Source organism: Myotis myotis, unplaced genomic scaffold, assembly GCF_014108235.1.
Source record: "Myotis myotis isolate mMyoMyo1 unplaced genomic scaffold, mMyoMyo1.p scaffold_m19_p_1, whole genome shotgun sequence".
Taxonomy (NCBI): domain Eukaryota; kingdom Metazoa; phylum Chordata; class Mammalia; order Chiroptera; family Vespertilionidae; genus Myotis; species Myotis myotis.
The window spans coordinates 34,188,776-34,213,310 of NW_023416313.1; the positions used below are offsets into that span (position 1 = coordinate 34,188,776).

The 24,535-nt window shown below is 40.7% G+C and overlaps 1 protein-coding gene across 3 annotated transcripts in view; it reads left to right on the plus strand.

Moving 5' to 3' along the window:
• Positions 1 to 504: 504 nt before the first annotated feature.
• Positions 505 to 24,535, plus strand: part of CRACD (capping protein inhibiting regulator of actin dynamics) — a 246,994-nt gene continuing 222,963 nt past the window's right edge. For all 3 annotated transcript variants that reach the window (XM_036334702.1, XM_036334716.1, XM_036334733.1), the window contains exon 1: positions 505 to 624. The gene's annotated coding sequence lies outside the window, so the exon portion shown is untranslated. The remainder of the gene's footprint in view (positions 625 to 24,535) is intronic.

Consider the following 24,535-nt stretch of genomic DNA (forward strand, 5'->3'; position numbering starts at 1 on the left):
AGCGAAGCTCCCTCTGGGGTCCAGGTCGCTCCCATTGTGTCTGGCTCGTCCAGGTACCAAGGGCCAGATCTGCACCCTGTGGGCTGGTGACTGACGGTCTCGGGTTCTTGCCCCGCGTGAGCCTCCCAGTGAACACTCTCAATAACCACAGACCCCACGCGTGCAGGCGCGCCTCGGGGCGCCCCCTGGCAGTGACCAAGCCCACGCCCTTCCCGGTGGCCAAGCGCGCAGTGTCTGGGCTCCCCCTGGGAGAGGAGCCGGCCGGTGCGCACCTCTCCGCGAGGGCGCAGGAGGGAACTCGGGACGACGGGTGCCTCGCGGGGGCGCCCAGCGGTCCAGGGGCGAGGCCGGGCGGGGCCGCGGCGCGGGTCCGAGCGCCCGAGGCGCCGGCGGAGCATGTGACCACGCGCGCGGGGCCGGGCGCGCAGTGCCGCGCGGCGGCGGCGGCGGGGAGAGCAATGGAGGCCGCGGCCGCCTGAGAGGCGGGTGCGCTGCTGAGGCTGCTGCGGAGGCTGCTGGTGCCGCGGGCAGCCGCGGGCTGGGCAGTAGCGCCCGCCGCCCGCGCGGGACCGCTCGTCGCTGTGCGGCCGCTCTGCCAGCCTCGGCGCCCGGCGAGGACCTCAGGTGAGCTCCCTCTCCGCCCGCGGCCGGAGAGACAATGGGGGCAGCGGGCGGGCTTCTCCGCTCCCTTCGCGGCCCCCGGGGAGGGCCCCAGAGGCGCCCGGGACTCCCGACCTTGACCTTGCGTGGGCTCGGCGGGGCCGGCCGTGGTCTTCGGGGCGGTGTCCGGGCGTGTGCGGCGCCGACACTCCCCGAGGACCCGGCGCGCGGCGTGCGCCTCTTTGGTTTCCACTCGGGGAACCTGCGGACGGGCAGCGCCCCGAGAACTTGCCGAGAGCGTGGGACCTTCTGGCTCCCCCCTTCCTCCCCGCGCCGGGTTCCTGTCCCGGGTCACCGGCTCGGGCCCCGGCCCCGGTCGCCGCGGCGGCGTCAGAGCTGGACCTCGCCGTCGGGACCCGGTCGAGGACCAGGGTCAGCTCTCTCCCCGCTCGAGCGGCGATGCTTTGTCTACCGCTGCCAAGTCATCCGCACAAACTCTTGTTGCCCCAGTTCCGATGGGCCCCCCGCTTGGATGGCTGAGGCGAGACAAAGGTTTTCCCTGTTTACCAAAGGCTGGAGCCGGGAGAGTTCACGCTGCCGGGTTTAAAATGTGATTCCTTCTCTTATCCCAGAGGCTCTGGCGGTGGGTTTCCTGGCGCGATCACGCCCTTTCTTGCAGAGAGGTCTGTAGTGGCGAGATTGCACCCCCTAACCCTACGGGGGCGGTGGGTGGGGTACGGCTTTCACTCGTGGCTATCAGTAAACAGGAGGGCTGAATTCACATTTGATATCAGATATTCTCAGCGTAGACACATCGAGATCATTATCTGGATTATGGCTTTTAGGAGAGAATATATGTAAAGACACATTGATTCCGTGGATGCGGGGAGGGGCGACAAAACCTAGTAACTATGACTATGTGTTGTGAAATTTAAATATGGTTTTATAAATAATAGCCCAGAAACTGATCTGGTGTAGGTTAGGGAGTGTGTGTGTGTGTGTGTGTGTGTGTGTGTATGAGAGAGAGAGAGAGAGAGAGAGAGAGAGAGAGAAAGAGAGAGAGGAGGGGGAATGTTGGGAGGGGTGGTGGTGATAGGGAGGGAGTAGTTAGAATACAAAGGATAAGGCAGTTTTAGTAAAAGATTCTTAGTTAATTTCCTGTAGCAAATTTTCAATTCATTAAGTTGTCATTAAATCATTGTTTCCCTGTAAAAATCACCTGTAGTAGTTGTTAAATTATATATGTAAAGGCTAACAATTATTTAGCATTGTGTGTGGCTCAGGAATCTGAATAGAAACAATTTTGAGTAATTTTTCAAGTCAACAAAGGAAGGACACCTTCGCTGCTACCTTCTTTATTCTATGAGAAAACTGAACCCTAGTTCCAGATATTCAACAGAAAATTGCCTGTAAGAAAAAAAATTCAAAGGCAGGGTTTTTTTAAGAAACATTTTGAAAAAATGCATCTGCTGTAGGTGATAAGGTTGCGTGATAGATTGCTTTAACTCAGAAGTGTGAAGGGAAAACAGTCATTGTACTTCCACCCCTTCCCAGTATTTACAATGTATTGTCTCCAAAACCTTATTTTTACAGTCACCTCTGACATGGAGAAACTTTCACTCTAAAGACTTAGCAGGACTTGGCACTGGGTTTGGAGTCAGGAAGATAATACAGATTTAACATATTTAGGCACTTGGTGTGAGAAACAAAAGCTACTATACTCAGGTACACCTCATTTTATGGAGCATGGCTTTATTGCACTTCCCAGGTGTTGCTTTTTTTTTTTTTTTTTACAAATTGAAAGCAAGGCCTCTATCTGCAAAAAGAGGCGGTGGTCTGGAACCAAACCTATAGCATCTCTGAGGTATGCTTGTAGTTCTTTCTAAATCACAGAGCACCATAATAAGCCTAAATTATTATTGTTACTAGTTGAGGAAGCTGTAGTTTATAATTTTCTCTTACACAATTTTAGAAAAGTTAATTGAAATTAATATAAGATTCTCCAGGGCAAAGCATGGTCTTTTAGTCTTTTTTTTTCTCTTTTTTCCAGCCCACATTTCTAACCTGGTATATAGTAGATATTCGGTAAATTGTTGTAGAAAGGACAAATTTAATGAAAAATAAAATACAGATGGATAACACATGCATACAAATCAAATTGGCTCACTTCTTTTAGTTTAATGAACATTTACTGAAGGCCTTCTTTGTGCCAGGAACTGGGTGGAGTGTTTCCACATACAGTTTATAAAAGGATTGACATTCCTTTTTTTTTTTTTTATCATATTTGATGTGTGTCTTGATGAATGGGGCCCCTTGGGTGGTATTAATGATCATCTCATATAACCGAGTAGCACAAAGGAACATTACACTTGTTATATGTACATATACTTTCTCACAATGGCCTGTGGGGAGCAGGGCAGATATTATCATTCCCGTTTTGTAGGTGAGGAAATCCAGACACAGCGAGATTAAATGACTTGCCAACTCCTCGCCACTGAAGCAACAATGCCGGGACGGAAGCTGGACCTCACGCCTAGCGCTCTCACCTCCGAATCACACTGCCTTCTCCAAGATACACTGCACCTGCAGAAAATCACTCTTGAGTTAGGCGTCATGAAGAAGTCTAGCTTTTGAATAACTTTTATATATGGAAAAGTCACATTTTACAACCTAATACTTATGAAGTGGTTAAATGTACAAGTTCTGGAGTCAGGTGACTAAATTGGGAGCCTGGATTTACCAGTTACCAGCTCTGCATCCTGGGCAAGTGACTTCATCTCTCTAAGTCTCAGTTTCCTCATTAGTGAAATCGGGGAAGTTATAGGACCTACCTTAGAGGATTTTGGGGAGGATGACATGAACTAGTATAGTGGATATGCTTAGCACAGTGTCTGGTAGAAACTAAGCACTCGGTACCAGCTAATTATTTTTATTCTTATTATGTAAAGCACTGATTTTAAAAAATTTTTTTTTTAAATATATTTTATTGATTTTTTATAGAGAGGAAGGGAGAGAGATAGAGAGCCAGAAACATCGATGAGAGAGAAACATCGACCAGCTGCCTCCTGCACATCTCCCACTGGGGATATGCCCGCAACCCAGGCACACGCCCTCGACCGGAACCGAACCTGGGACCCTTCAGTCCGCAGGCCGACGCTCTATCCACTGAGCCAAACCGGTTTCGGCTAAAATTTTTTTTTTTTTTTTTTGCACAGTAAGAGATGCGTTTTACTTTGCTATCCAGTATACAGATACATTACAAATGTGTTTAATTTTTTAAAATGCATTAATCAGTGTTTCACTTCTCTGTGCTATGCATTCTCATATGTTTTATTCTATTTTATTTAGAAATGCTGGTTGAGACCCACTGGTTCAGTGGTCGGCAAACTGATTAGTCAACAGAGCCAAATATCAACAGTACAAGGATTGAAATTTCTTTTGAGAGACAAATTTTTTAAACTTAAACTATATAGGTAGGTACATTGTTATTAACTTAATTAGGGTGCTCCTAAGGCTTAGAAAGAGCCACACTCAAGGGGCCAAAGAGCCGCATGTGGCTCGAGAGCCGCAGTTTGCTGACCACGGCAGGTGATTTCAATCACATTGATGGATCATCACCTGCAGTTTGAAAAACACTAATGTAAAGAATAATCAGATTAAGTGCATTAAAGAAAAATCTGTTCTTGAATTTTTATATCTTTCATTCTGATGATTTATATAGCATCAGTTGGAATTCGGATATTAAATTACACTGAATATGGGTTACTAAACATTCCTCAGTAATTACAGTCACTTATTGAGTATTTATTATGGTCTCTAGATACTGTGCTAAGCAGTCTATTATTACATGTTTTCTAATTCAGTGCTCAAAACAGCCTGTAGTTTGCCTTGTGTTTCCCTTTGATAATGGAAATTAATTCTCAAAGAGGTTATATTAACTTTCCCAATATCATGAAGTTAGTGAGAGATGAAACAAGAATTTAAACTGAGTTCTGTTTGACCCTAAAGCTCTCTGCTCTCCCCTAAACTCTGTTTTGATGTTCCCTCACAGTAATTTCTGAAGATGTATCATTTCTTATTTTGGATAAATTTGAATGGCAGTATTGAGAATTTACCTGGTGTGTTATATCTTTTATAGTTTCCTTTGAAAGAACCTATATTTCTTCAAAATTTGAAGAAAAATTGGAACTTAGTAAATAAAGTAAGAGCATACTGGGTAGACGAGTAATTTATTTTGACTTCGCTGGTCTTTGATGTAAATATTTTAGAATAGCTTCTCCGGTTTTTATGGTAGTCAATTAATTGGTCAGTTTTATTGAGTACCCAGAGGTTTACTATATCTTTAGAAGAGACATGAAAGCTATGTAACTATAAAAAGACTTCATTATGAATGATTGTCAGTTTTTGTTAAGGCACAAAATGAAGACTTCAGAGCTACAAAGAGTACTTTATAGTATATTGATTTGTCTCAAAATCACCAAGCAGGAAGTATTTATTTTGTAAAATACTTGTAAGAAACGACTACTAACTGTCTTACTATTTGGGGGGGTTTTGTTCTTGTGCGTGTGTATTTCAGTTTTTGCAAGTGCTTCTTAAATTTTTAGCAGTATTTTAATTTTAAATTTATGGCATTTCTGGGACTTTCCTCCTATTTAAAAAACATTGAGAAAGACTTAAAGAATGTTAAGAAAATTCTTTTATAAATAGTACTTAGAATGCACAAATAGATGATTTTAAGTGTCAATGGAAAGGCAAATTTCATTGTTCCTTTCACACTATATCTTACAAATTGATTCATGTATTGTCTGGCTTGTGTATTGTCTACATGTAGGAGTGTGCCTTATAAATAAGATGATTATCGGATGCCTAAAGATTTATAAATATGTTTCTGCATTTGCATTATAGCTTCTATTCCCATGGAGCTTTACACTTTTAACTCTTACGTTAAAAGAGTTTATTTGTTAAATTAAGGTTAGTCTTTCCAAACTGCTAATTTTGAAATCAGAGTTTGAGTAGGTCATGATGATATTTTAGACAAAGAACAGCAGTTTCATGGTTTATTAATGTGGTCTGAAAACCTGTTTACTCCTCTTCGTCAGTCACCATTTTCTATTAAGATTAGAGAAGAATGAATGTACTGTTTTGTTTATTATTTAGTATCAGATTTCATGCTTAGGTTAGCCCTCAGAAAACCGATTTCCCCCTAATGAAATTGTGTACAAAAGTAGTAAGCTTACGTTTAATGCTTATTTTATTACTTTTGTCTAACACTTAAGCCATAATGAATTGGTATAGTTTTTGTGAGCATCAAGAAATGTTTCATCAGTTGCATGTTTGGTGTAATTTGTATAATCATTCAGGCAGATACTAAACTCAGTTACCATTACATTTTGTACTACTTTTATTCTTGATGGGAAAATTCTTAGAGATAAGAAGAGCAAAATCAATTGTATCAGTGGCTTTGAGGCAGATGCATATGCATATTTTAGATTTACATATATGTATGAATTCCACAGATTTGTGAGAAGGGCAAGATTGCAAACTCTTAATCCATAAGTTAAAAAAGTATCTTAAGTAACTGGAAAAAAAATGAGTAAAAACCTTGAAGACATGTTGGATGCCTTATAGTAACAAGTTATTAGAAATATTTAAGAAACCAAATAGCACAACCATATGTAATAGCTTTTATATTCTAGTAAGTTTGCATGTGGAAAGGTGATTTCATTTAAAATGTCGAAAATGAAAAGCAGAAATATTTTCAGATTTTAAAATCTTGACCAGCTCTTCCAGATGTTTATAGAATTTTTCAAATACTATAATTTGAAGCTGAGGTGGAAAATTCAATAAACTTGCTTCTGAAATCAGTATGGTATTAAATGTTAAGTGTTATTGGAAAATATGCAGAAACTACATCCCTGAAACACTTTGGGAAATATTTAAATCAGAAGTCAGTGCTCCTCTCAGGGGAGACAGGTTGCTAGAATAAAATTCAGTAGCATATAGCAGCTGCTAAGAGGAATTATTTCCACTAACAAGAAAGGAAGAACAACTTGCTAAAAAGGTGTTGGGCGTTTTACCAGGGAAGGTAAGAACAACACAGACAAATCCACTGGCCACTCCCACTCACCTGGTGAGGGGTTGACTGGCACCACGCGGGGGTAGTGCAAAGAGAACCTTGGTTATATTGGAATCTAGGATAAACTGGATTCAATAAATAATCAGTGAAAATTCTTGTGTATAAATTGTTAGCCCATGGTTTCTTCACTTGGGAGAAATCAAAAGGAAAGGCCATACATCACTGTTTTTGGAAGAGGAAACTTCAGAGCCATTTATGGTCCCAGGTGGGGACCACAGCTGATGTTCTTAGGGAAGCTTGTGACAGATTCAGCAGAGCGGGTAAGACACAGGCTGCCCTAAATGATTGCATTCAGGATTTTCTTCATTTTGAAAAGTTGTAAATAAACTTAGTGACTTTTTGTCTACCAGGGTATCATTGCGACAGAAGCAATGAGCTTTCTTGGCACTGATGATGAAGCTGCCCCAGCCATGTTGGTGATGGGTTAACTGTTTTCTAGAGTTAATGAGGTCGGGGTCACAGGTTCAGTTCCTTGGAAGGGCAGTTAACTTTGCTTTGTTCTCTGATCTCATATGGTACTCTTCACCCAGGGCAGCCATCTGGCGTAGGCAGATCATTGATCACAAAGGAACTAATAAGCCAGACAGTGTGGGAGGAGCAGCATGAATTTTTCTCGGTGGATGTTGAGTAATTCGAGAAACAATTCCAAAAGCATGTGCAAATTTGTGTCTCATACATTATCTTTTTAAAGATCTTTATTGTTGAAAGTATGACATAGGTTCTCCCATACATTATCTTAATATGTAAAAGGTAACGTGGTTGTCAAATATTTTTCTTTGTCATTTTTGTTGAACTCGCATTTTAACAGTTGTTTTTTCAAGTTAGGGTTTTTTAGAAGTCTCACTCACTCAGCAGTTGTACATTGTCCTGAATGTTCCTCACCGCCCTTCGGTTTGTAGGACAGTAGCAGTGGTGGCGAGAACAGGGTGAGCCTGCAAGTAGGCGATCAGACCACCTGCTCAGTTGTTCACAGATCCAACTCCACTGAATTAAGACATAAAATTAAAAAAAAAAATTTCAAGCGCTATTTTGAATGAGAACAAATACACTGAGAATCTTCAGAGAAACACTGTATAGTTTTTCTAAGTATCCCTGATCTACAAATCTTATATTCCCTTTTTAAAAATTATTTTTAGTAATGAAAGAAATGCCAGGTCATCTAGACCTGTGCTGTCTCGTATGGTAGCCACTGGTTCCATGTGGCTATTGAGCGTTGAAGTATGGCTTGTCCAAATTGAGATGTGCTGCAAGTTTCAAACACTTGGTATGAAAAAGAATGTAAAATATGTCATTAAAATAATTTTAAATATTGATTACATATTAAAATAGTGTTTTAGCGATGTTAGATTGAATAAAACATTATTAAAATTAATTTTACCTGTTTTTACTCTTTAAAGTATGCCTACTAGAAAATTAAAAATTACCTGTGGCTCACATTTGTGGTTTGCTTTATATTTCTATTGAGCAGTTCTAGACCAATCCCTCATTTTACAGATAAGAGGGCTAAGGTTCAGAGGTTAAGTAACTGAGCTGAGTTCTTTCCATTGCCTGTAATCTCTCCCTGCTAATAGGTTAGGTGCTCAGGAAGATGGAACTCTTTGAGCCATGAGAGGACCATTTAGTGCATGGCAATTACTGTGTGTTGCAAGATCTGTGCTTGAGTCATTGCATATTAGAAGTAATGCCAGTTTGTGTGTGTGTTTATGTGTACAGATATATGTAGGAGGGGAAGTTTGTTTTGTTTATAATGTTGATGTTTAGGCTTAGTTTTATCTTCCTGTATAGGTCAGTGGCCTACAGCTTTATTTACTTACTAGAGGCCCGGTGCACGAAATTTGTGCACGGGTAGGGTCCCTAGGCCTGGCTGGCAATCAGGGCTGGTCAGGGCCTTCTGGCTGTCGGCTGGGACCTTCCTTCATTCCCCCTGCTGGTCAGTACACGTCATAGCGAGCAATTAAACTTCCGGTCTCCCGGTTGAACTCCTGAGGGGACAATTTGCATATTAGGCTTTTATATATGTAGGTAGATGAAAAAGGCACATTACAATATTAGACATTAACAGTTGTAACTCTGGGATGAACAAGATTGTTGCTCATTCAATTGGGAACTTTAATATGTATTTTTTATTACAAGGAAGATTTCAGATGGTTTTGAATGAACCTTGATGGAAAAGTAGCAAAATTTTCAGCTGTATCTATTATGGATGGAGGAGAGCTGAGTAAAGAGAGGTGCTTAGCCCATGTTCTGAAGGAAGAGCTATGAGCAGTTAGTTACTATCTCTTAACTATGGATGCTCCTGATGTTCTGGTCAATGAAGAAATAGCCAGGGTTGGCTGGTGCAAACAAAGAATGTGAGTTTTCTATCAGTTTTGTGAAAATCGTGGTCTTTAATTGGCAACTACATGAAGGAAGAAAACCTCAGGACCAGATCTGTTGTTTGTTATTTTTAGTTAAAATTCTAAGGCATTTTGAGTTTTTTATCAGTGACCCAATGATAATTAATGAACAAGGACTTTGTCAGGCAACCTCTAATACTTCAATTAATGTCATCATCTATTCTAGCTAGTAATATGCATGAATTTACCTTTTAAGAATGGTATTGTGGAGCTTGAAAGAAGATGAGTGATTAATTCTAGGATGGTGGCTTATAAAAACATTTCCAATTGATCATTTTTTCTGTGAGTTCTGTCTGTTGCAAACAACCCCAGTTGATTGTAGGTACAGAGAAACAAAACAAGATAGTAATCCGAATGTTTACCTTTAAATAGTAAAAAAAAAAAAAAAAGTAATTATCCTGTGAAGTTTAATGTAAAGTACCATTACCATCCATATCCTATCCAGCCCATCAACATAAAGCCAGTTTATGGTATGTCAGCACACATGTACTGAGCATGTACCATGTACTAGGCGCCATGAGCTTAGCATGAAAAGAACAAAAGTTGGGGGAATACATATCATTTGGATGTGACAATAGTAGATCTCAGCCCAAAGCATTCATAACTTTTGTTGTAGTTTCTAATCTGGGAAAAGACTGTAATATTTTTATAGAACTAATTTTGCAGAAGCATTGTTGTAGAACAAATGCATTATGATTAATATTCTACAATTCACTAGCGATTTCATGCACTGTCTTGTTAAACATCATATCCCATTTCTAGCAGTAACTGATTCTCTTTCCCTTTGGGTCATTGGGATAATTAGTTGGGATACTGGGCTGCTTGTCATCCCATTGGGAATCATATTCGACATGGAAGGGTAGCACATGTCCCTTGTATTCCCTCCTTTTTTCCCGGTTCCAGTTGTTCATACCAGGAACTGTGGAGTTGGTAGTGAACATAAAAATGAAGAACCCAAAGTCTAGTAAAGAAGAAAGACACAGCAGAATGTAATGTGTGCTATGATAGAGGCTCAACGCGCTATGGGAATTCAGAGAAAGGAGTGAGTATTCTGGTCTAGACAGGCAGACTGAGGAAAGATAAGAAGGAAGCTCATGAAGTGATACTTGAGCTGTGTCTTGAAATGGGTAGAATTTTGACAGATGGAAAGGGGGTGGAATGGTATTTCAGAGATAGGGAACAGGGTGAGCATGAAAGCCATGGTGTGCTGAGGTGGCAGGAACATTGGGCATGGAAGGGAGTGGCAGGAGACAAGACTAGAAAAGTGAGTCAGGCATAATTTGGAGAGATTTGAAAGGCAAAGAGTACTGACATTTTTTATTAGGCAATGGGGAGCTATCAAAAGGAGGGTGTGGCATAACTGCACCTACCTTGGAAGGAGTACTGGGAAATAAGAGGCCTGGTTCTGAGGTCAGCTTTCCCTCTAACTAGCCTAGTGACCTTCGGAAAGTTACTTCACTCCTCTGAGCCTCAAATGTCATGGATAAGATAAAAGGTTTGGGCAAGAGTTGTTCAGTCCATCAGTAAACAAATGCAGTGGTTATTGAGGGCTTAGCCCAGCCGTGGGCAAACTACGGCCCGCGGGCCAGATCCGGCCCGTTTGAAATGAATAAAACTAAAAAACAAAAAAGACCGTACCCTTTTATGTAATGATGTTTACTTTGAATTTATATTAGTTCACACAAACACTCCATCCATCCATGCTTTTGTTCCAGCCCTCCGGTCCAGTTTAAGAACCCATTGTGGCCCTTGAGTCAAAAAGTTTGCCCATCCCTGGCTTAGCCTGTTCCAAGTGCTGTTGTTGGTGCTGGGATACAAGAGCAAACATAGGCCTCTGTACTATGGAGATGATATTCTGGTGGGAGAGATAGACGATAAACAGTAAACAAATCTAATTTAATAAAAGAGAAACATGCAAATTGACCACACCTTCGCTATGCCCCAAGCCACGCCCACCAGCCAGTCAGAGCGACTGTATGCAAATTAACCCAAAAAAGATGGAAGCTAGCAGCCACGGAGCTGGAGCAAGCAGGAGGCTTGGTTGCCCTGGCGATGGAGGAAGCCAAGCTTCCTGCCTGCCCTGGCTGGCTGTGGCCTCTGCTCAAGGCAACAAAGTTTCAATTATAGAAGCTAAATAAATCCCAGATACCTGCTTCCAGCCAGCCTCCACTGGGAGCATGGGTGGCTGGGGGCCATGGCCAGCCTGCAACCAGCCATCAGCCCCTCACCTAGGCTGGCCACACCCTCATGGGGTGAGGGTCCCCACTGGGGGGCTTGGCCAGCCTGCAAACAGCCATCAGCCACTCACCCAGACTGGCCAGGCACCCCAGCAGGACCCCCACCCTTAAGGGGCTGTGGCCAGCCTGAAAACGTCCTTCAGCCCCTCACCCAGGTGGCCAGGCACCCCAGCAGGGACCCCCACCCTGAAGGGGCTGTGGCCATCCTGAAAACAACCATCAGCCCCTCACCCAAGCTGGCCAGGCACCCCAGCGGGGACCCCCACTCTGAAGGGGCTGTGGCCATCCTGAAAACAGCCATCAGCCCCTCACCCAGGCTGGCCAGGCACCCCAGCGGGGACCCCACCCTGAAGGGGCTGTGGCCAACCTGCAAATAGCCATCAGCCCCTCACCCAGGCTGGCCAGGCACCCCAGCGGGGACCCCCACCCTGATCCGGGACACCCTTCAGGGCAAACCAGCCGGCTCCCACCCATGCACCAGGCCTCTATCCTATATAATAAAAGGGTAATATGCAAACAGCAGAATGACTGGGAATGACTGGTCACTATGACACACACTGACCACCAGGGGGCAGACGCTCAATGCAGGAGCTTCCCCCTGGTGGTCAGTGTGCTCCTGTGGGGAGCTCTGTTCAGCCACAAGCCAGGCTGACGGCTGCCAGTACAGCAGTGGTGGTTGGAGCCTCTCCCGCCTCCTCAGCAGTGCTAAGGATGTCCGACTGCAGCTTAGGTCTGCTCCCTGCTGGCAAGTGGACATCCCCCGAGGGCTCCCAGGCTGCCAGAGGGATGTCTGACTGCCAGCTTAGGCCCAATCCCCCCAGGGAGCGGGCCTAAGCCAGCAGGTTGTCATCCCCTGAGGGGTCCGAGACTGCGAGAGAGAGGGCACAGGCCGGGCTGAGGGACTCCCCTGAGTGCACAGATTTTTGTGCACCGGGCCTCTAGGAAGTATATAATAGAATGTCAGGTCATGAGAAGTGCTATAGAGAAAGTAAAGCTTAATGAGTGGAGTAAAGAGTGGTGCTGTTTCTGGATAGATTAGCCCGGAGGACTTTGAATGAAGTGGAAGAAGCCATGGAGATATTTGGAATCTCTTCTAGATCTCAAATCACGGTTATAATTAAGTGAAAGGCTATAGGAGCAACTTCTTCGACATTTATTTAAATCGATTTCCACATAGATGCTGTTCTTAAGTTCCACTTAGTTCCACCAATATGGTTATTGATGGGCAGAATGTTTTTAGCCCTCCGCCTTTTAAATACAGCTTGGCTAAGTACAGCAGAATCTCATTTTTAAAAGCAATTTCTTTGTTGTTCTGGACCCTGCCTGTCTCCCTCAGCGCATTATCCACCTCAAACCTTTGTGGTTTTTGGAAGGGGGGGAAATGCTAATGTTTCACCAAACAGATTTCAGGCAGTAGCTGATTATATTGAATAGCACATCTAAGTTATTTTAATACAAATTAAAATTAAGTGGGAGCTCTGGGATAGTGCTGCTTTAATTAGAGTTGGAATGCATCTTAGGAGACTCTTTCTGCCAGTTAAAATCCTAACAGTGGCATTATGGTTTTTAAAAAGAATCTTAATAAAGCTGGGTCTTTCCTGAGGTATTAAAATTTGGTTTATAGATGATTCTTGTCAAATCAAGTGAAAGATTGAAGAATGTAAACATTCTTCTTTGGCCCTAAACTTTTTCTTGGAGGTGGTAGTCATCAGGAGAGTATGCCTAAAACTGACTGTTCTTTGTATGAGGTATTAGGTTGGGTGATCTGGACGGACCATTTATTGAGGGCCATTCCCAGAGAGCTTTCAATTGATTTCCCACAAATTATGTCTGCAGGCTGGGAGGCTAGAGTGGAAGACTATCCATTTAGAGATAGTGTACGATGTGATCCCTGACCTTACGCTGGCATGGAATCTAAGCCATGTTGCTTTGTTTCCTTGCCTGGTGGTTCACAGCCAGTGAAACTGGCCTTCCCTGAATTATTTAAATCATCCTATCCTTTAAGGTTCTTACAAGGAGTGGCTACGTAATGGAGTGACTTATAAATTTGGGGCTTATACATGTATTTTTGTTCTTCGTTTTCCCTTTTCCTGAAGACAGCAATTCCTCCTGGGTCTTTGGTCCTGCCTTCTGGTTGTTTATAACCCCTGCCCTAGATTACTTCATTTTGCCAGTCCTGTTTATACGATTTATCTTTTAAAAATTACATTCTCATTATAATTCCCGCATGCATCTGTCTTACTCAAAGTATTTAGTTTTTTGATATAGAGCTGAAGGAAAGGAGGGAAGAAGGGAGGAGCGGGAGAGGGATGGAGGGATTGAGATTATGGGGTATTTTTTCATCATTTTGTTGATATGGCAAATTACATTGATCAGTTTTCATATGTTGAAGCATCATTGGGTTCTAGGAATAAATTCCACTTGGTCATGGTATATAATCATTTTAATATGCTGCTGAATTCTGTTTGCTAGTACTTTGTTGAGTATTTTTATATCAATGTTTCTAAGTGATATTGACCTGTATTTCCTTTTCTTGTAGTGTCGGCTTTCTAGCATGAGTTAGGAAGTGTTCCCTCTTCATTTTTTTTTTGTTGTTGAGAAGTTTGAGGATTGCTATTAGTTCTCCTTTAAATGTTTAGTAGAATTCACTAGTGAAGCTGCCATTGGGAGATTTTTGATCACTGATACTATTTTCTTGTTATGGGTCTATTCAGATTTTCTATTTTTTCATTTCTTTGTGATTTAATTTTGGTAGGTTTTCTGTTTCAAGGAATTTATTCAGTTCATCTAGGCCAGTGGTCGGCAGATTCACTAAGTCAGCAGAGCCAAATATCAACAGTACAACGATTGAAATTTCTTTTGAGAGCCAAATTTTTTAAACTTAAACTGTATAGGTAGGTACATTGTTATTAACTTAATTAGAGTCCTCCTAACGCTTAGGAAGAGCCACACTCAAGGGGCCAAAGAGCCGCAAGTGGCTTGCGAGCCGCAGTTTGCCGACTGCTGATAGGCTATCCAATTTTTTGGCATATAATTGCTCATAGTACTCTCATACTTCTCTTTTTTATTTCTATAGAACCAGTAGTTATAATCCCACTTTCATTTATAAGTATGGTAATTTGAGTTTTCTTTCTCTATATCTCTTTTTTTGTTGTTGTTAATCCACACCCAAGAATATTTTTCCATTGATTATTAGAGAGGGTAGAGGGAGGAGGAAAGACAAAAAGAGCGAAACATCAATTGATTGCCTTCCACATGCGCCCTACCAGGGCTGGGGATTGAGCCTGCAACTGAGGTACATGCCCTTGATAGGAATCAAACCCAGGATCCTTCAGTCCAAAGGCCAACACTCTATCCACTGAGCCAAACTGGCTAGGAGGGTCTTTCTCCCTTTCTCTCTCTCTCTCTCTCTCTCTCTCTCTCTCTCTCTCTCTCTCTCTCTCTCTCTCTCGTCTTTCTAACTAACAGTTTGTCAATTTTGTTGATCTTTTCAAAGAACCTGTTTTGGTTTCATAGATTTTCTTGATTGTTTTTATATTCTTTATTTTGTTCATTTCTGATCTAATTATTATTTACATCTTCTGCTAGCTTTGCATTTCGTTTGTCCTTTCTTTAGTTTCTAAAGTTGTAAAGTTAAGTTGTTGATTTGAGATTTTTCTTATTTTTAATGTAAATGTTCATAATTATACATTTCTCCCTTAGCACTGCTTTTTTCTGTGTCCCATAAGTTTTGGCATGTTGTGTTTTCATTTTCATTTATCTTTAAGTATTTCATAATTTCCCTTGTGATGTCTTCTTTGCTCCATTGGTTGTTTAAAAGTGTATTGTCTGATTACACAATTTTGTGAATTTTCCAGTTTTACTTTCTAAAATTGATACATAATTTTATCTGTTGTGAGTAGAGAAGATACTTTGTATGATGTCTACCTTTTAAAATTTACTGAGACTTAATTTATGGTCTAACATGTGGTCTGTCCTGGAAGATGTCCCATGTGCACTTGAGAAGAATATGTACTGTTGTTAGGTAGAGTGTCCTGTATGTCTTTTAATCTAGTTGCTTTATTATTGTGTTTAAGTCCTCTATTCCCTTACTTATCCTGTGTCTGGTTGTTTCTCTATTATTGTGAGTGGGATATTGAAGTCTGCAACTATTATTGTAGAACTGTCTTTCTCCCTTCAGTCTGTCAGTTTTACTTCATATATTAGATGTGTTTAATAATCATTATATCTTCTTGGTGTATTGAGTCTTTTATTAATATATAATGTCCTCCTTTGTCTTATAATCTTTTTTTAATTTAAGGTTTGTTTTATCTGATATTAGTGCAGCTACGCCTGTTCTTTTTTGGTTACTATTTGCATGGAATACCTTTTTCCATCATTTTACTTTTACCGTTTGTATCTTTGGATCTCAACTGAGTCTCTTGTACATAGCATATAATTGGGTCATGTGTTTTTATCAGCGATGCCAATCTCTGTCATTTGATTAGAGAGTTTAATTCAATTACTTTGTAAGTAATTACTAATAAGGAGCAACTTATTTTTGTCATTGTACTGTTTATTTTCTGTATGCCCTATAGCTTTTTTTGTCCCTCATTTTCTGCATTACTGTCTTCTTTTGTGTTTAGTTGATTTTTTTTGGTAGAGAAATGTTCACATTTTTTTCTCATTTCTTTTTCTGTATATTTGATAGCTATTTTTGTGGTTACCATGGGGTTTACATTTGATATCTTAAAGTTATAACACACTAATTTGATTTTATACCATTTAACTTAAAACATGTAAAAACTCTGCTCCTTTACAGCTCTTTCCCCACCCATTCTGGTTGTTTTTATCACAAAATTACATTTTTATCTATTTGTGCTAAAAAGTATAAACAAAGAATTCTTTTCAATGCATTAGCCTGTAAGTTATATAGAAAACAAGATTTGGCGTTATATGCCAAGTGTACAATAATACTAACTTTTCCACTAATTTTTTTCTTTAAATGTATTAGTCTCTTAAATCATGCAGAAAGCAAACAAAGGCACAGTTACAATCACTGTACAATAATATTAGCTTTTTATAATTGCCCATGTGTTTATCTTTATTTCTCCATACAGTGTTGAGTTTCTGTCTAGTGTCCTTTCATTTCACCTTGCAGGACTCCCTTGCAGGGCTGGCCTAGTGGTCATGAATTTTGTTTGCTGGGAATGTTTTAATTTCTTCCTTACTTTTGAAGGACAGTTTTTGCCAGCTATAAGATTCTTGGTTGACAGTTTTTTCTTTTACCACTTTGACTATATTGCCCACTGTTTTCTGGCCTCCAAAGTTTCTGATGAGAAATCTGCTATTAATGTTATTGAGGATCCCTTGCATGTGATGATTCACTTCTTACTTGGTGTGTTCAGGATTCTCTCTTTGAAAAAGAAAAAAAAGATTCTCTCTTTGTCTTTTGAAAGTTTGATTATAATGTGTCTCAGTGTGGGGATCTCTGAGTTCAAAATATTTAGTTTGTTCAGTGTTTTGGATGTTTATATTCATGTGTCTCATCAAATTTGGGAAGGTTCAGCCATTATGTCTTCAGATTTCTCTCTGCCCCTTTCTTCCTTATCCTTCTTGCACGTCTATGAGGCATATGTTGGTCCACTTAATGGTGTCTTTAGGCTCTGTTTACTTTTCTTCAATGTCTTTTTCTCCCTATTCCTAAGCCTCAATAATTTGCATTTTCCTATTTTCAAGGAAGTTCACTGATTCTTCTGCCTGGTGAAATCTGCCTTTGAATCCATTTGTTTATGTACTTTTTAAGCTCCAGAATTTTTTGATTTCTTTTCAGGTTTTCTATCTTTTTATGAGTAGTTTCATTTTGCTCACATATTGTTCTCTTGACTTTCTCCATATCTTCGTTTCATACTTTCAGCACCTTTTAGACAGTTATCTAGAATCATTGTCTAGTATATCCGCCATTGGATCTTTTTCAGGAACAGGTTGTTGGTTTATTATTTTCCCTTTGAATGTATTATACCTTCCTGTTTCTTTGTGTGCCTTGTGAATGTTGGTGTTGAACACTAGATATCTGAATCTAATAATGTGATAATTCTAGAACACTGACTTTTCCCATTCCCCAGGGTTTGTTGTTTTTTGTTATGTCATATTTGTCTCTGTCCTGAGGATTTAGCCTTAAATGTAAACTTAATGTCTTCTCAGCTTTTTTCTGAGACTTTCTTTGGGAATACATGGTTACTTTCTGTGTTCTGCATGTATGCAGTTGTTTTTTAATATCCTAGGCTGTACTGTCTGGCGCCCTAAAGAAGAAGAAGTGAAAAATGAAGCGGGGGGGGGGGTAGGGAGGGCCTTTGGTCATTTAAATCCACTTTAGCTAAAGGAGGAGGGGTTTGCAACAATGGGGGAAGGTGGAACAACAGTGGCCATTAGTCTCTTTGACTGTACCTCTGTGATAAGACACAGCAATCAGAGCAGACATCCCCAATATTTGGAATACAAAGTTCTTTTGCCCATCTTGGTTCCCTCAGACTGTGTACAAACTGCTCCAGGAACCAGGCACAGCTGCCTGCCATTTAGTAGGGTGTGGATGTATAGCTGTCACTATACAGTGGAGCCTTGACTTGCGAGTGTCCCAACTAATGAGTTTTTTGAGATACCAGCTGCATTGAGTTGACAGAGTAATTTGAGTTAACGAGCTCGGTCTCAGAACGAATTAAACTCACAAGTCAAGGCCCCACTGTACTAAGAGCTGAAAATGACTGATATTGATCACAATGTACAGCCTTCCAAGTCTTCCCCTGGACGTTGTAAGCCTTCAACAGACTCCAGAGTTCCAAAATAGTTCTATCAGATAGATTCTGCCAGTGCAATTGTTTTCTAGGTGGGAAGGAAGATTCCTGGTGCTTCCTACTCTGCCATCTTCTCAGAATTCTCTCCTCTTAGCCCATTTTTTAGTTGGATGCTTGCTTTTTTGTTGTTGAGTTGTGGGAATTCTTTATCTACATAATAAAAGCCTAAGTGACCATTACAGTGGAACGACAGGAACAACCGGTCACTATGATATGCACTGACCAGTAGAGGGCAGATGCTCAATGCAGGAGCTGTCCCATAGTGGTCAGTGCGCTCCCACAGGGGGAGCGCCGCTCAGCCAGAAGACAAGCTCCAGGCTGGCGAGTGAAGCTGCCACAGTGGGAGCCTCTCCCTACTCCATGGCAGCGGGCCAGGATAAGCACGAGCGGTGCCCAGCGCAATTTGGGCTCCTCCCTGTCTGCCTTGGTGCACTGCTATATCCCCCAAGGGGTCCCAGACTGTGAGAGGGCACAGGCTAGGGCAACCTAGCCGCTAGGCTGAGGGACTTCTCCCTCCCCACCCCCCCCACCCCCGTGCATGAATTTCATACGCCAGGCCTCTAGCATAATATATAATTCTTATATATTACCAGATATATGATTTGCAATATTTTCTCTCATTCTGTAGGTTACCTTTTCACTCTCTTGATAGTTCACATGCTTTCTTAATATAGTAGTCATATATGAATGTGAGGGGATTAATATAAAAAGCAAGCAGCAAACACAAACCTAGCTGTTTAAGTAGAAAATAATGTTGCTGCTATTTGATTAAGACTGCTGGGGAAATCACTTTTAAGTGCGATAGAGATGCCGTATAGCCTCAGAGGCCAACCCCAGAACACTGCCACCCAGAGGCTGAGCCACAAACTGACTCTTTGCTAAACACAAAATAAGGCAGCTTGGGAAACAAATACGGCCTGCTTTAAAATAAGGACTGTGGTTTACAACACAGAGGAACAGTGTATCGCAGGGAAACTCAACACTCTCCTGAATACCTGGCAGGACTAAAGGCGAGCCAGACTGAAGAATAGAAGAACCGAAGGACCTTCACTACTGCAATTTTTTTTTCTTTTTTCACCTTTTAACTAAGAAACCAATTTTTTTCCTTTTTTTTTTTCTTTCTTTCTTCTTCTTTTTCCATCACCTGATTCTACCCTTTTAATTACTACCTTCTCATTTTTAACCAGTATTATTACTGCTACCATTTTACCATTTTTTAAAGTGCCATTTTATTTTCTCTTTATTTTATTTTGGGATTAGTGTTCTCCATTCTATTTTCATTGTTATATTATTGGTTGTTTCTAGTTTGCATCCATCTCCAGGGAGCTGTTGCTGGAATTTGTTGGGATTAGTGGCGGTTCTATAGGAGTATTCTCCTCATATAAAAAGTCTCTTCCCCTCTTCCACTTCATTTTCTCTTTTCGCTCTTTTTTTTCTTTTCTTTTCTCGCTTTTATTTACCCCCCTCCTTTTTCCCAATTTCATTTTTGCACTCCTTTTTTTGGTCCCTACTTTTCTTTTCTTTTTTCTCTTTTATCTTCCTTCTTCCTTATCCCCTAATTCTCTTAATTCGGGCGGTCACCTTTATTTGGGGTTACTAATATCGTGAATATATTTGTGTTTAGTGCCTGGTACGTGGTGCCTTGTTGTGTTGTATTTTGTGCCTTTAAATCAATGCAGCAGATCCAAGCAACAGCAGCCTCCTGAGCACCACACCCTCTGCTGAGGAACAGCAGCTGTACGTGAAACCTCCCCCCACCAGCCAGAAGAGCCACCACAGCTGTGAACAGCACCCACCAGAGGAGCTGCTGCCAACTGAAGAGCAGCTGCTACCGCAACCGCCCGAAGAGCAACCACAGACCAAGGAGTCACTGCCACCAAGGGAGCAACCACTGAATGACTCAACGTCTAGATATGTCAGTGAGATCAAACATGGGTAGACAAAGAAACCCCCAAAGGAAAGAGAAGAGGACTCTCCAGAAAAGCAGCTAAGTAATACAGAGGCATGCAACATGACAGAAAAAGAATTCAGAATAAGGGTCCTAGAGTGCATAAACCGGATGGAGGAAAAAATTGACAACCTCTGCAAGAAGCAAGAAGAAACAGATGAAAAAATCAATAACATAGGGAAGAAGCTAGAAGAAACAGATGAAAAAATCAACAACTTAAGTAAGACCCAAGAAGAAATGAAGAGTGATAAATGAAAAACACCATTGAAAGTATCAACAGTAGACTAGGAGAAGCGGAGGACCGAATTAGTGAATTAGAAGACAAGGAAGCAAAACACACCCAAAATGTACTGCAAATGGAGAAAAAAATTAAAAGACAGGAGGAGAGCCTAAGGGAGCTTTGGGACAACATGAAATGAAATAACATACAAATAATAGGGGTACCAGAACAACAGAAGGATGAACAAGGATTAGGAAACCTATTAGAAGAAATAATATCAGAAAACTTCCCTGAGGTGAGGAAGAAAAAAGTCACACAAGCCCAGAGAGTCCCAAACAAGATGAACCCGAAAAGACCCACACCAAGACACATCATAATTACCATGGCAAATGTTCAGGACAAAGAGAGAATCTTACAGGCTGCAAGAGAGAGACGGAAAGTTACATACAAGGGATATCCCATTAGATTATCAAATGATTTCTCAACAGAAACACATCAGGCCAGAAAAGAATGGACGGAAATTTACAAAGTGATGCAAAGCAAAGGACCGAATCCAAGAATACTCTATCCAGCAAGGCTATCATTCAAACTTGAAGGGGAAATAAGAAGCTTCACAGACAAAAAAAGACTAAGGGAGTTTATCACCACCAAGCCAGCAATGCAAGGAATGCTAAAGGGTCTGGTATAAAAAGAAGAAATAAAAAGCTCAGAAAGAAAACAGCCACACAAAAAAAGAAATGGCTACAAACAAGTACCTTTCAATAATAACTTTAAACGTAAACGGACTAAATGCTCCAAACAAAAGACATCGAGTGGCTGAATGGATAAAAAAACTTGACCCATACATCTGCTGTCTACAAGAAACCCACCTCATTAGAAGGGACTCACACAGACTGAAAGTGAAAGGATGAGAAAATATCTTTCAGGCAAATGGAAAGGAAAAGAAAGCTGGGGTAGCAATACTTATATCGGACAAAATAGACCTCAAAGTGAAGGCCATAACAAGAGATAAGGAAGGCCACTTCATAATACTAAATGGATCAATACAACAAGAAGATATAACCCTGGTAAACATATATGCACCCAATGCAGGAGCACCCAAATTCATAAAAAAACTCCTGGAAGATATCAAAGGAGAGATCGACAACGATATAATCATAGTAGGGGACTTTAATACACCACTGACAGCACTGGATAAGCCCTCTATACAAACAATCAGCGAAGATACAGCAATCCTAAATGACTCACTAGATCAGATGGACTTATAGACATCTTCAGAACACTTCACCCCAAAGCCAGGGAATATACATTCTACTCAAATGCTCATAAGACATATTCAAAAATAGACCATATATTGGGTCACAAGCAAAGTATCCCCAAATTCAAAAAGATTGAAATCATAAAAAGCATCTTCGCAGACCACGATGGCATAATATTAGAAATAAACTACAATAAAAACAACCCAAAATACTCAAACACCTGGAAGCTGAATAGCATGCTATTAAATATTGATTGGGTTACCAATGAGATCAAAGAAGAAATTAAAAACATCCTGGAAACTAATGAAAATGAAAACACAACAATCCAAAACCTATGGGACACAATGAAAGCAGTCCTGAGAGGGAAGTTTATAGCTCCACAGGCCTATCTCAAAAAACAAGAAAAAATGGTAGTAAATCATCTAACTCTACAACTCAAAGAATTAGAAAGAGAGCAACAAGAAAACCCCAGAGTGAGCAGAAGAAAGGAGATAATAAAGATTAGATCAGAAATAAATGACATAGAGACCAAAAAAACAATACAGAAAATCAATGAAACCAAGAGCTGGTTCTTTGAAAGGATAAACAAGATTGACAAACCTCTAGCCAGACTCACCAAGAAGCAAGGAGAGAGGACCCAAATAAACAAAATCAGAAACGATAGAGGCGAAATAACAACAGACCCCACAGAAATACAAATGATTGTTAAAAAATACTATGGACAGCTCTACTCCAACAAACTAGACAACCTGGAGGAAATGGACAAATTCCTAGAAAAATACAACATTCCAAAACTCAATCAGGAAGAATCTAAAAATCTCAACAGGCCAATAACTATGGAAGAAATTGAAGCAGTCATCAAAAAGGTTCCAGCAAACAAAAGCCCAGGACCAGACGGCTTCACAGGGGAGTTTTACCAAACATTCAAGGAAGAACTAAAACCTATCCTCCTCAGACTACTACAAAAAATTCAAGAGGAAGGAACACTTCCAAGCTCATTCTATGAAGCCAGCATCACCCTAATACCAAAACCAGGTAAAGACAACACAATGAAAGAGAATTACAGGCCAATATCCCTCATGAACATAGATGCCAAAATCCTCAACAAAATCTTAGCAAGTCGGATCCAGCAGTACATCAGAAAGATCATACACCACGACCAAGTAGGATTTATCCCAGGGATGCAAGGTACAATATCCGCACATCAATAAACGTGATACATCGCATAAACAAATTGAAAGAAAAAAAACCACATGGTCATATCAATTGATGCAGAAAAAGCATTTCACAAAATTCAACACCCATTTTTGATAAAAACTCTCAGTAAGGTGGGAGTAGAAGGATCATACCTCAACATAATAAAAGCCATATATGACAGGCCCACAGCCAGCATCATACTCAATGGACAAAAACTAACACCATTTCTCCTAAGAACAGGAACAAGACAGGGATGCCCCCTCTCACCACTCCTGTTCAACATAGTACTGGAAGTATTAGCCATTGCAATTAGGCAAGAAGAAGAAATAAAAGGCATCCAAATTGGAAAAGAGGAAGTAAAACTGTCCTTATTTGCAGACGACATGATATTATACATACAAAACCCTAGAGACTCCATCAAAAAGCTACTAGACTTAATACATGAATTTGGCAATGTAGCAGGATACAAAATTAACCCCAAGAAATCTGAGGCATTTCTATACACCAATAGTGAACTTTCAGAAAGAGAGATTATAAAAACAACCCTGTTTACCATCGCACCAAAAAAATTAAGCTACCTAGGAATAAACTTAACTAAAGAGGTAAAAGACCTCTACTCAGAAAACTACAGGACGTTGAAAAAAGATATAGAGGAAGACATAAACAGATGGAAGAGCATACCGTGTTCATGGATTGGTAGAATCAACATCATTAAAATGTCCATACTACCCAAAGCAATCTATAAATTCAACGCACTTCCCATTAAAATACCAACGGCATACTTCAGAGATCTAGAACGAACTCTCCAAAAATTCATCTGGAATAAAAAAAGACCCCAAATAGCTGCAGCAATCCTGAAAAAGAACAAAGTAGGTGGGATCTCAATACCAGATATCAAGATGTATTACAAAGCCACTGTTCTCAAAACTGCCTGGTACTGGCACAAGAACAGGCATATAGATCAATGGAATAGAATAGAGAGCCCAGAAATCGGCCCGAACCAATATGCTCAATTAATATTTGACAAAGGAGGCAAGAACATACAATGGAGCCAAGATAGTCTCTTCAATAAATGGTGTTGGGAAAATTGGACGGATATATGCAAGAAAATGAAACTAGACCACCAACTTACACCATACACAAAAATAAACTCAAAATGGATAAAGGACTTAAATGTACGACAGGAAACCATAAAAATTCTTGAAGAATCCAAAGGCAACAAAATCTCAGACATATTGCCGAAGCAATTTCTTCACTGATACAGCTCCTTGGGCACTTGAAACTAAAGAGAACATGAACAAATGGGACTACATCAAAATAAAAACCTTCTGCACAGCAAAAGAAACCATCAACAAAACAACGAGAAAACCCACTGTGTGGGAAAATATATTTGCCAATGTCATATCTGATAAGGGCCTAATCTCCAAAATTTATAGGGAACTCATTCAACTTAACAAAAGGAAGATAAACAATCCAATCAAAAAATGGGCAAAGGACCTAAATAGACACCTTTCAAAAGAGGACATTCAGAAAGCCAAGAGACATATGAAAACATGCTCAAAGTCACTAATCATCCGAGAGATGCAAATCAAAACAACAATGAGGTACCATCTCACACCTGTCAGACTGGCTATCATCAACAAATCAACAAACGACAAGTGCTGGAGAGGATGTGGAGAAAAAGGAACACTTGTGCACTGCTGGTGGGAATG